This window comes from Pseudophryne corroboree, chromosome 2, assembly GCF_028390025.1.
Source record: "Pseudophryne corroboree isolate aPseCor3 chromosome 2, aPseCor3.hap2, whole genome shotgun sequence".
Classification (NCBI taxonomy): Eukaryota; Metazoa; Chordata; class Amphibia; order Anura; family Myobatrachidae; genus Pseudophryne; species Pseudophryne corroboree.
In genome coordinates this window covers 825,608,394-825,622,286 of record NC_086445.1, presented here as the reverse complement: position 1 = coordinate 825,622,286, position 13,893 = coordinate 825,608,394, and positions in this window count along the sequence as shown.

Genomic DNA, 13,893 nt, shown 5'->3' with positions numbered 1-13,893 from the left:
ATCACTATTATTTTCACAATGCTGGTGAAAAGTAATGGTGGTAGTGGAGACAGCTAGGGAAAGCTTAATGGAGCAAAGCGTACATTTTATATATTATATTTAATCAACTAGAGGCCTAATTGATATTCTTATATACCCAAGCCTAGTATTTAAAAAATTACCAGTTAACCGGACTCCTCTCTATATCTTTTTACTGTCACTTCATTAGCTACAGTATTTCAACCTCCAATCCAGTTATTTATACAGTATATTTAATTAAAGGAGAATAAGGACTTCTCTATTAAGATTTTAAGTTACGTAAATGGAACCGACGGCTTCTTTGCACATTAAAACAGTCTTCATTATTAAACCCATGAAACTGATTTGATGATTTTACTAGATGTGAATAAATTAAGAAATGTGAATGATTTCTACTTCAATTCTGCAATAAAAAGAAAAACAGAAGGCTTTGGTTGATAATCGACTAGAGGTCACAGAGCAAAGAGGTACTGTATTGTTTATGAGAAATATTATGAATCCCCTCAATTAAACATGCCTAAGTTTTGTTCTAGGGCCACTCATTTTTTTGAATTATAAAGGATAGGGATATCAAACTGGTGTATAAGTATCAGGGCCGGTGCTAGGGTGTTCGGCGCCCCCCTGAAAACTATAAATTTGCGCCCTACCTCTTATACTGTAGTTAATAAAATGAGAGTGTGCGTCGGAGGCCGCAAAAAAGGATTATGGTTTCCCACGGGGTGTGACCACACAACAGTACCCCCAATTCAAATTATGTCACACAGTAGCACAATCTTATTCACATTTTACCGCACATAGAATGAGACGAAATTCACATTATAGCACACAGAATGAGCCGAAATTCACATTATACCACACGGTAGGACCCGAAATTCACATTATACCACACGGTATGAGCTGAAATTCACATTATAGCACACAGAATAAGCCAAAATTCCCAGTATACCACACGGTATGAGACGAAATTCAAATAATAGCACATAGAATGAGCCTAAATTCACATTATAGCACACAGAATGAGCCGAAATTCAAATGATGCCATATGGAGACAAAATTCAGGGAGAGTGACAGCAGGGACAGGGAGAGAGAGAGGGGGAAAGTGACAGCAGGGACATAGGGACAGGAAGAGGGAAAGTGACAGCAGGGACATAGGGAAAGGGAGCATGACTGAGAGAGGGATAGCAAGGGCATACAATAGGGACTAGGGAGAGAGAAAGGCAGCAGGGTAAGATTACCTATTTAGCAGCGGCGGTGCTGAGGATGCTGTGGTCTGCGGTGCGGTGTATTAGGAGGCTGTGGTCGGCATGGTACTGAAGTGCAGAGAAGTACTGAGGGCGGCGGCGGTGTAGCAGAGGAGGAGGCAGAGGGCGGTGCAAGGAGGAAGCTGTGGTTGGCGGCACTGCGGCTCCTATGACCACAACGCCACTATTTCAAATCCGCCGTGGACCTGCAGCCAATCCGGAGGGGGCAGGATAAGATCAGTGGTGAGGAGCAGGAGGGGACAGGATGGGAGCAGGAGGGGGCATATTAGCAAATGCAGGTGAAAGATGACTATTATCATCTATCATGTCATCATCCATCTGTGTACTAACAGGCCACAGCAAAACCAGACATGATTCAACTATTTAGCCCAATTGGCAAACTGAGCCGAGTTTAGACAAGTGGCTGTATCAGCCGATGTGTGACATTGTAACGTACATCTATACAGATTCTTCCCTCACTCTGCTTATGTTTACCAGTAACTGGTAAATACTGCATGAGTAAGGGATTGTAAGCACTTGCAGCTTGATACCAACTTGTGGTGGAGGTGTCCTGCACCCTGTTCTCTGCATTATAAGCAGACTTTATACAGTAGGGATTTATTGATTTATACGAAGTTTGTTGTTTATACCACCTGGATGCTGGATAGGCCGAAAATAGAGGCGTTCATTCATCATGCAGTGAGTTTAGACATCAACTTGTTTATAGGGCGGAATCGGAGTTGTATGATAATCCTGCTGCAACTGCAACCCCGTACTCAGGTAAAGTGCTAAAATGCTAGTTTAAGTTTCCCCCACATGTACAAGCCAGAAATGGACTGTGTAATACGTGAAACACGTACTTTACTTATCTGAGCACTGTGCAGATCCCTCAGCTGGCCCATGCACTCCCCCAGGCTGCAGAAGTGAAACTTATACACACACAAACACATATACATACATACACACATACATACATATATACATACATACACACATATACAGACAGTACATACACACAGTACACTACATACACACACTTTCTCTCACCTTTTTTCCATCCACTTACAGACAGTATCACAGGCTCGTTGGAGGGAAGGGATCTGCCTCAGCTTGGGGATCCCGTTTAGCCCCACCCCTTTTCGTTCGTGTAACCCCGCCCCCTTTAGTCCGTGTAGCTCCGCCCACCTTCCATCCACTCATCATGCCTCTGTAGGGAAGGAGGGAGGGCTTTAAACGGACGGCGCTGCTGCCTGTCAGTTTGCATTTGCAGGCGGCAGCAGCAGGGGGTCAGGCCAGGCTCAGGGCAGCGCAGCACAGGAATGCAGAGCAGGAAGGCGCATCTCCAATCAGGCGCCTACCTGCTTTGCGTCCCTTTGCTGAGCGGGTAGCGCCGGCAGAGCCGGCCCTAACCAATATGATGCCCTAGGCAAGATTTTGGCTGGTGCCCCCTAGCACCGCAGCTAGTGTGCAGGAGATGTGTGGCATGACTCAGCTGGAAGCTCTGCTAATGTCGGGTGCCTTTTGTTTATGAAAATGCATCATATTATTTGCATTACTTTGTGGCTCGACTGCACAAGCAGCTACTGCTGATTAAAATTATATGCAGCATGCCTATATTCTGTGTGCGACTGCGGCTTTATCTGCATACGAAATGCTACATTACAGTGATTTCCAGGAATACACTGTAATGTAGCATTTCGTATGCAGATACAGCCGCAGTCACACACAGAATATAGGCATGTCGCATATCATTTTAATCAGCAGAAGCTGCTGGTGCCCCTAAGCATACCAAATGCCCTAGGCATTTGCCTAGTTTGCCTATGCCTAAGGCCGGCTCTGAGCGCCGGGCCTGATAAGTATTATGCTGTAGACACAAAAGTATATAATGCACTTTCTGTACAGCAATGAATAACATCTAATTTCCATTTTAAAATTAAATGACAAAAATACTACAGATTAAGGGGCAGATGTATTAAGCCTGGAGAAGTGATAAAGCAGTGATACAGATGGGTCCACATTTATCTTGACCTTTAATAGGATTAACTGAGACTGGCCAGTCGGATTTAGGGGGTAATTCCAAGTTGATCGCAGCAGGAAATTTTGTAGCAGTTGGGCAAAACCTTGTGCACTGCAGGGGAGGCAGATATAACATGTGCAGAGAGAGTTAGATTTGGGTGTGGTGTGTTCAATCTGCAATCTAAATTGCAGTGTAAAAAGAAAGCAGCCAGTATTTACCCTGCACAGAAACAAAATAACTCACCCAAATCTAACTCTCTCTGCAAATGTTATATCTGCCTTCCCTGCAGTGCACATGGTTTTGCCCAACTGCTAACAAAAATCCTGCTGCGATCAATTTGGAATTACCCCCTTAATCCCCTGCTGTAATGATTTAATCCCCTGCTGTATTGTTCTCTGTATTGTATTGCAGCTGAGAACAATAGATGAATGGTTTATGCTAATAAGTCAAGTTGCGCCTTGGCACAGAAAACTAGTCAAGATAACTGTGGACCCATCTGTAAGTGCAAGGTGATAACGCACCAGCCAATCAGCTCCAATATGTACACTGACAGTTAGGAGCTGATTGGCTGGTGTATTATCACCTTCCAATTATCATTGCTTTATCACTTCTCCAGGCAATACATCTAGAGCCCCTAAGTGAGTTAAAATAAATCAGAAGCTTATCATTTAGATTAACTTGCATCCTTTATAGAAGCTACTGTATAACTAAAATGAGCCATAGATACCTGGAAGAGCACAAAAATTGTATTTAGAAGTAAAGCAAAACTTGTTTTTAACACAGATTGAAAATATAAATACTAAAAAAATGAGGTGCTAATGCTACAGGTTTGACTTACTGTGACTATATGTTGTCTTTTAGGTGTCTGATCAATGGTGTAACTACCATGGGTGCAGGTGATGTGGCTGCTATAAGGCCTGGGCTGCTTCCAGGGCCCGCAACTCCCCCTGCACCCAGCCATGCTGCTGGGACTGCGCTGACATGACAGAACCAGCAACAGCTGTGATGCTACCTGCTCTGGATGTTCATGCCTCCTCGCACTGGGATGGTGATATGTATTAGAGACCATAGTCAGATTAAAGTGAAGTGGAGTGGGGGTATCGGTGCAAGTCACCCTGGCCATTGATTACAGCTGCAGCAGGATGGCACTGAACTGGGAGTCTTCAAATTGTTACTGGCTGAAAGGGAAGTGGAGCAGTAGAAGCAGTGGGTGGGGCTACACAGCACTGAGCCAGGGCTGCAGCATGGAGAGAGAGAGAGAGGAGAAGATGGAGGATCTACTACAGAGCTGTGGTGCAAGTAGAAAACATTTCTTAGTGGTACTGTGTGCGTGCATCGAAGGCACGCGCACAAAAAACTGGGTGTGGCCACATGCCACATGGGGTATGGCCAATGAAAATGGGGGTCTGATACACATATGGGGCCAGATACAAATATACCCAAATAGTGACAGATACACCTGTGACCCCAGTAGTGCAGTGCCAAATACACATATGTCCCCACAATTGCAGATATGCACCCACAGTGCCAGATACACATATGCCCCACAGTGCCAGATACACATTTGCCCCCAGTGCCAGATACACATATGACCCCACAGTGCCAGATACACATATGCCCCCACAGTGCCAGATACACATATGCCCCATAGTGCTAGTTACACATATGCCCCACAGTGCCAGATACACATATGCCCCCACAGTGCCAGATACACATATGCCTCACAGTGTCAGATACTTATATGGCCCCATAGTGCAAGATGCACATATGACCCCAAAGTGCCAGGTGCACATATGCTCCACAGTGCCAGGTACACATATGCCCCCAGTACCAGGTACACATACTGTATGCCCCCAGTGCCAGGTACACATATCCTCCAACCCCCAGTGCTGCTCACTGCTGCTGCCACTGGCTGATGTGTGTGAGGGGTGGATAGCACAGCATGCCCCTCTACCACTGGCGTTTCTATAATGGGTACAGTGTGTGCAGTACACACAGGCCTCTGAGTCCAGAGGGGGCCCCCACCGCACACACTGCACCCATTTGTAAAATACTTACCCCTCCGAAGTCAAGCGCCGGCATCCGCAGCACAGCTAGAACACAGTGAAAATGGCCCAGCGGCCATTTTCACGGTGTTCTGCGCATGCGCAGTAGAGAGCTCTCAGGGAAAATGGCCGCCACGCCATTCTCCCGGAGATCTGCGTATGCGCAGCAGAGTCTGAGCCATCTAGTGCTCAGACTCTAAGGAGCTCCAGGCAGAGAGGAGGGGGCCCGACGGAGGAGGCTGAACACTGGCCTCCTCCTCTCTTAAAACGCCCCTGCCCTCTACTGCGCCTCAGTCCGGTCTCTGGTGGTGTGTATCTCCAATCAGGCGCTGGTTTGTGAGCCAATCAAAGCTTGTGGTCTGGCAGCCAATCAGGAGTGGCAGCTGCTGGTCCACGCTCTGATTGGCTAATGAACCGGCAACTCATTAGAGATACATGCTGCCGCCAGAGACCGGACTGCACACTGAGGGGCAGGAGAGGTGCGCGCTGTGCTCTCCACCCCTCACACACAGCAGAGCTCAGCTCACACAGGGTGCAAGCATGGCGGTTGGGCCAGCAGTACGGTATACCAGCTAGCAATTTCTTACTGGTACGCAGTACTGCCCCGTACCGCCAAACTTGCAGAACTACTGTACTACAGAGTGTACTTATCCTGTAAGGTGAGAGAGGAGGGGGGAGAGAGAGGCACTATATTGTCTGTGTATATTTCTTTTTTTTAAATGTGTTTTTATTCACATATCACTTAATTCTGTATGCATGTGTGTTAGGGTCTCCTGCCCTGTGCTGCCACGTCGTCATGGCAACCGGGAGACAAGTGCTAGCGGAGTAACCTGAGCGCAGCTGATACTCCGGTTCGGGTCTTTTGCTGTGCAGTGGTTACAGGCTCTGTGCACGGCAGGGGATCCGGTGCTGGTTTTTGTGCTCACAGTCTGTGAGGTCTGAGTGGGGCGTGGACAGCACCTGCTTTATAAGGCCTCTTCTCAGGTTAAGCAGATGCTGCTGAATCTTTGTTGGTTAGTCAGTTCCTGAAAGTTAGCCAGTACTGTGTAGCTTTGTATTTGTTGTTGCTTACTGCAAATAGGCCTGGGGATTTGGTACTACACTCTACCAATCCAGACCTAGCAGTAAGACTGGAGTCAGTCGTTTAGCTTGCTGGGGTTCTTTTACTACTCTGTGAACTTAGCAAGTTTGCGGCTGTATTCTAAGACTTGCCTGCCTAAATCCTGTCTCACTGTGCAAGGTGTCAGGTGTCAGTTTAGTGGCAGTAAGCTGAACCTGTGCACTGCAAGTGAGGATTAGGATTGTGGAGACTCTCCTTGTGTCTATCATTCCATCTCTGACCAAGGAGTTTACTGCCACACCCGTTGGTAACCCTTTAGGGTTTTGCTGTTGCCCTTAGCAACAGCATTTCGGGTTCTCTACGTATTAAAACACAACATCTTGCTTTTCCCATCTGAGCATTACTAATACTAGGGAGACACCCAGTTTCTTAGCCTCTGGGCTTCTCTGTTCACTTTGTGTTATTTTGTTACCCTATCACCTTCTGTGTACGTAATGTCATATTCCCCAGTCTGTCTGTGAGTTCATTTGTTTTGCATACCTATCCGTTCAGACACCAGTACATTCCTGCAGGCACTGGTGTGCATAACAGTTCAAACACCAGTACATTCCTGCAGGCACTGGTGTGCATAACAATTCAAACACCAGTACATTCCTGCAGGCACTGGTGTGCATAACATATTCAGCAGCCTAATACTCCTGTTGAAATTTTGTGGGAATATGGAGCATACCCCTCAAAATACGTTGCAACAGGTGGTCGATCAGGTGCAGGTCCTGACTCGACAATTTAATGATTTGTCCATTAAAATGTACACCTCCCAGGCCGTTGGCGGAGCTCCCGCAGCAGCAGCACCTTCAGGGGTTAAGGAGCCGAAAGTAAATCTCCCGGATCGTTTTTCTGGAGATCGCTCGCAGTTCTTTTGTTTCAAGGAGAGCTGCAAGCTATACTTCCGGCTTAGGCCTCTGTCTTCTGGGTCGGAGATTCAGCGGGTGGGCATAGTGATTTCCTTGCTACAAGGAGACCCACAGGTCTGGGCATATGGGTTGCAGCCTGACTGTCCGTCGCTTAAAAGTGTTGATGCTTTTTTACGGCACTGGGCATGTTGTATGATGACCCTGACAAGACGGCCTCAGCCGAGGCTCAGATTTCGATCCTTAAGCAAGGGCGAAGGCCAGTTGAGGTTTACTGTACGGAGTTTCGGAGGTTGGCCCATGATACCCAGTGGAATGACCCAGCCCTGAGACACCAGTACCGAAGAGGTCTTTCTAACCAGATAAAAGACCAACTGGTACAATATCCCTTGCCTGATAGCTTGGATCAGCTCATGCAGTTATCCATCCGGGTGGATAGACGGCTGAGAGAGCGTAGGCTTGAAAGGGAGACTGAGGTTTCCTTCTTTCCCAAGGGAACCTCAGACTCTGAGGAATTTTCCGAGGAGCCTATGCAGATTGGGGCTACCCACCTCTCCTTGCGTGAGAAGACGCGGAGGAGACAGCAGGGGTTGTGTTTGTACTGTGGGAATAAAGGTCATGTGGTAGTATCATGCCCAGAAAAGCCGGAAAACTTCAGGGCCTGAGGGTGATGGGAAATATCCTGTCAGGCCAGAAGTCAGAATTTCCCAAGAAGTCTTTTATCATTCCGGTGACCTTGAAGATCCTCGGTCAAACTGTCAAGACTGAGGCCTTTGTTGACAGTGGGGCCGACGGGGTTTTTATGGACCGCCAATTCGCCCTGAAACACTCTGTTCCCTTAGTACCCTTGGCATCGGAAATTGAGATTTGTGGGTTAAACGGGGAACCATTATCCCAAGGTAAAATTACCTCTTGCACTAGCCAGATTTCTTTGTTTATTGGAGCCACACACTCTGAAAAATTGTCCTTTTATGTGACTGTCTGTACTTTTGCCCCATTGGTGTTGGGGTTACCCTGGTTAAGGGCCCACAATCCTCAATTTGACTGGATCTCTGGGGAGATTCTTAGTTAGGGTACTGATTGTTTCAGGAGTTGCTTGAGCCTTCCAGTCAGGCTCTCGCAGCTAAGTTTGTCAGGATTGCCAGGGTGTTATGCAGATTTTGCGGACGTGTTCTCCAAAAAAGTTGCAGAGGTACTACCTCCCCATCGCCCCTATGACTGTGCCATTGATTTGTTGCCAAATGCTAAGCTTCCCAAGAGCAGGTTGTACTCCCTGTCACGTCCTGAGACTCAGGCTATGGCAGAGTACATTCAGGAGAACTTGGCTAAGGGATTTATCAGACCTTCACAGTCTCCAGTTGGGTCGGGGTTCTTCTTCGTGGGTAAAAAGGACGGTTCGTTGCGACCCTGCATCGACTTCAGGGAATTGAACCGTATCACGATTAAAAACTCATACCCACTGCCTCTCATTTCGGTCTTGTTTGACCAGCTTCGTACTGCCACCATTTTTTCTAAGATTGACCTACGCGGTGCGTACAATCTAATCCGAATAAGAGAGGGGGATGAATGGAAGACTGCCTTTAATACCCACTCAGGGCATTATGAATATTTGGTGATGCCTTTTGGGCTCTGTAATGCCCCGGCAGTCTTCCAGGATTTCATGAATGATGTGCTCAGGGAATATTTGGATAGATTCTTAGTAGTATACTTAGATGACATCCTAATCTTCTCCCATTCCCTGGAGGAACATCGGAAGCATGTACGCTTAGTCCTCCAGAAACTCAGAGACCACCGGCTTGGGGAGAAGCTGGAGAAGTGCGAATTTGAAGTTCAGCAAATCGCATTTCTATGATATATTATCTCCCCAGAAGGTTTCCAAATGGAGGGTTCCAAGGTACAGGCAGTCCTGGATTGGGTGCAGCCCACTAGTTTGAAGGCGCTTCAGCGTTTCCTGGGCTTTGCAAATTTTTATAGACGATTTATCGCTGGATTTTCGTCTATAGTGGCGCCCTTGGTGGCACTCACTAAGAAAGAGGCGGATGTTGCTCACTGGTCTTGTGAGGCTAAAGCGGCTTTTGCCCGTCTCAAAAGGGCATTTGTATCGGCCAAGGTGCTGCGACACCCAGATCCAGAGCGTCCTTTTGTGGTGGAGGTGGATGCCTCTGAGATGGGTATTGGGGCAGTGCTTTCTCAGATGGGAGTGTCTGATAATCGCCTTCATCCCTGTGCTTACTTTTCCCGTAAATTTTCGCCTGCCGAGATGAATTATGACGTGGGTAACCGGGAATTGTTGGCTATTAAGGATGCACTCGAGGAGTGGAGACACTGGCTTGAGGGGGCTAAGTTTGTGGTCTCAATTCTCACCGACCATAAGAATCTGGCATATTTAGAGTCAGCGAAGCGTCTCAATGCCAGGCAGGCACGATGGGCTTTGTTTTTTGCTCGCTTTAATTTTTTGATAACATATCGCCCTGGGTCAAAAAACATTAAGGCTGATGCGCTCTCGCTGAGTTTTGCTCCAATCCAGGAGACCACAGAGGAGCCGTTGCCCATTGTGTCCCCATCATGTATTAAAGTGGGCATTACCCAGGACCTCTTATCATTAGTCCTTAGAGCACAGGAGCAGGCTCCTCCAGACCTTCCGGTAGGTCTTTTGTTTGTGCCTCCTAGGTTAAGACAGCGAGTGTTCCTGGAATTCCATGCCAAGAAGTCGGTAGGTCACCCGGGTATTGCCAGAACTCGGGAGTTGCTATCTAGGGCGGTGTGGTGGCCCTCGGTGGCTAAGGATGTGGATCAGTGGGTTCGGGCATGTGACATCTGTGCCCGAAATAAGACTCCTAGAGGGGTTCCTGTTGGCCCATTACATCCACTCTCTATCCCATCTAAGCCATGGACCCACATTTCAATGGATTTTGTGGTGGACTTGCCCAAATCCTCGGGGATGACAGCCATCTGGGTTGTCGTTGACAGGTTTTCGAAGATGGCGCACTTCGTTCCACTGGTTGGGCTGCCATCGGCCAGACGCTTGTCTGAATTATTTATGCTGCATGTTGTGCGTCTCCATGGGTTGCCACTTGATGTGGTCTCTGACCGCGGATCCCAGTTTGTGGCCAAATTCTGGAGGGCATTTTGTTCCGATCTCCAGATTTCTGTCAGCTTGTCGTCAGGCTACCATCCGCAGTCTAATGGGCAGACTGAAAGGGTGAACCAGTCCTTGGAGCAGTTCCTCAGGTGTTATGTCTCCAAGTGTCAGACTGACTGGGTTGCTCATCTGTCCATGGCGGAGTTTGCCTATAACAATGCGGCTCACTCTGCTACAGGGATCTCTCCCTTCCTTTGTGTGTATGGGCATCATCCTAAGGCCAATTCTTTTGACCCCCTGGACTCCACGCCTGGTGGTTCCTCTGTGGTTTCGGTCCTTAGAGGTATTTGGCGGAAAGTGAAGAAAGCCCTTGTGTCTGTGTCATTAGTGACCAAAAGGGTTTTTGATAAGCGGAAAAGACCCTGCAGCCTCAAATTAGGAGACTTCGTCTGGTTGTCTACCAAGAATTTGAAGTTGAGACAGCCATCTCATAAGTTAGGCCCCCGGTTCATCGGCCCTTATAAGATCACCAGGGTTATCAATCCGGTGGCATTTCAGTTAGATCTGCCCCGTTCTTTGGGTATCAATAAAACATTTCATTGTTCCCTTTTAAAACGGGCGATTAGTGGCCAGAGGGAGTTTGTTGTTGAAAGGATTCTTGACTCCAAGATGGTTCGGGGCCGGCTGTCATTTTTGGTGCACTGGAAGGGGTATGGCCCGGAGGAGCGGTCGTGGGTGCGCAGTTGTGATCTTCATGCCCCCAGACTGATACGCTCTTTCTTCTCGCAGTTCCCCGATAAACCCGGTGGTAGGGGTTCTTTGACCCCTCGTCAGAGGGGGGGTACTGTTAGGGTCTCCTGCCCTGTGCTGCCACGTCGTCATGGCAACCGGGAGACAAGTGCTAGCGGAGTAACCTGAGCGCAGCTGATACTCCGGTTCGGGTCTTTTGCTGTGCAGTGGTTACAGGCTCTGTGCACGGCAGGGGATCCGGTGCTGGTTTTTGTGCTCACAGTCTGTGAGGTCTGAGTGGGGCGTAGACAGCACCTGCTTTATAAGGTCTCTTCTCAGGTTAAGCAGATGCTGCTGAATCTTTGTTGGTTAGTCAGTTCCTGAAAGTTAGCCAGTACTGTGTAGCTTTGTATTTGTTGTTGCTTACTGCAAATAGGCCTGGGGATTTGGTACTACACTCTGCCAATCCAGACCTAGCAGTAAGACTGGAGTCAGTCGTTTAGCTTGCTGGGGTTCTTTTACTACTCTGTGAACTTAGCAAGTTTGCGGCTGTATTCTAAGACTTGCCTGCCTAAATCCTGTCTCACTGTGCAAGGTGTCAGGTGTCAGTTTAGTGGCAGTAAGCTGAACCTGTGCACTGCAAGTGAGAATTAGGATTGTGGAGACTCTCCTTGTGTCTATCATTCCATCTCTGACCAAGGAGTTTACTGCCACACCCGTTGGTAACCCTTTAGGGTTTTGCTGTTGCCCTTAGCAACAGCATTTCGGGTTCTCTACGTATTAAAACACAACATCTTGCTTTTCCCATCTGAGCATTACTAATACTAGGGAGACACCCAGTTTCTTAGCCTCTGGGCTTCTCTGTTCACTTTGTGTTATTTTGTTACCCTATCACCTTCTGTGTACGTAATGTCATATTCCCCAGTCTGTCTGTGAGTTCATTTGTTTTGCATACCTATCCGTTCAGACACCAGTACATTCCTGCAGGCACTGGTGTGCATAAAAGTTCAAACACCAGTACATTCCTGCAGGCACTGGTGTGCATAACAATTCAAACACCAGTACATTCCTGCAGGCACTGGTGTGCATAACAATGTGTTTATGTATGTGTGTGTATAAGTGCCTATGTGTATGTTAAAGTTTGTGTGTATATTTCTGTGTGACTGTATGTTTGTATGTATGTATTCCTATGTCACTGGATTTGTGTGTCTTTGAGATACCTACCTAGTGCTATGCCCACTCTAATGTATTGTTTAACCCACTACTAAACATTTGTCCTTTACTCTCCTATGGTCTACCCATCCCCTTCCACTTCCACACCCTGTACCATCTATCCCTGAACCCTGTAATTGCCACCCCTGCATCCTATAACTGCCCACCAATGAATGTTCTACTTCTGCACCCCAACATCCAGAACTGCCCCCCCCCTGCACCTTGTAACTATCCACCATTGCAATGTGCACCTTCCATCTCTGTACCTGCCACCCCTGCATCCTGTAACTGCCATCCCTGCACAGTGTAAATGTCCCCTCTGCAACTGATACCCCCACTCCCTGTAACTGTCCCCTTGCAACTACTCTCCATCCTCAAACCCTGTAACTTCCCCCATACCATGTAACTGACCCCCTGCTCCAGTAACTGATACCCATTCGTACCCTGGACTGTTCTGTTCTTGGGAGGAAAAATTGTTCCCCCCTCCCTAACAACTGATGACATGATAGACTGATCACTGAGAATCCACGATGACCCTCACTCCAAACTTGGGCTGAGTGAACATTTTAAAATATCTTTGGAGGGCTATCAATTGGTACATGTGTGAGGTATCCTACACATGTCATGTAAACATTTCAATTACTGTATAAATCACTATTTTAAAACTTTACACACTCTGCAACAAATATTAACTGTGTGTGTGTATATACAGTATACAGTATATATCTCAATCTATCTATCTATCTATCTATCTACCTACAGTATCGATCTATTTATCTATCTATCTTTTCTATCTATCTACCTATATATCATTCCAATAAGAATGGCACTGGAGGTTTTTAAATGCAGAAAACAAACTTGTATTTGATGTAAACGTTCGGAGCAGCAGCCCCTTCAACGGCATTATGCTAATGCTTACTGGAGACTAACGGACTTTGCTTATAGCTGACCACCCTGTCAGGCTTGTATCATGTGATTGTTGTCCTGACTCTGGAATCTTTCACTATGTACTTTATGTGAATAATTTTTGCAGCTATCTTTATGATGACATAAATATTTTCTGGAGCACTACCAATGGATGTGTGGGCTCTTTGGGATAAACTGTGGTAACCCTATTACGTGACGGCACTCTGCCTGATTATTTTTTTCTCTGGATGTGTGCGATGAGTTTTTTCCAATATATATATATATATATATATATATATACCCCAGGAGAAGGTTTATGGCTGCTCTGGTAAAAGCCAGATAAGGGTTCCTGGGGTTTGGATGTGAGGGAGAGGGGAGGGCGCTATCCACAAGGTCCATTTTGAGTCTTTAGGCTTTCAGCCTGAGAGCTGGCTAATTAGTGGATGTACATGTAAGAGGCTGATAAAGCTGTGTCAGGACTTGGCTCAGGGTTTCACTACATGGGAAAACAGGCAACAAGCCTTTTATGAGACACTGATTTACTGAATGTAAGTACTGTGTATATGCCTGTGTTTGTAGTAGGGGCATTAGGATCTATAACCCTGAGAAGGGAATCTATTATAATTAGGTAGTGCCCAGATGGGCTAGGATTTGTTTTTATGTTTTGTTTTA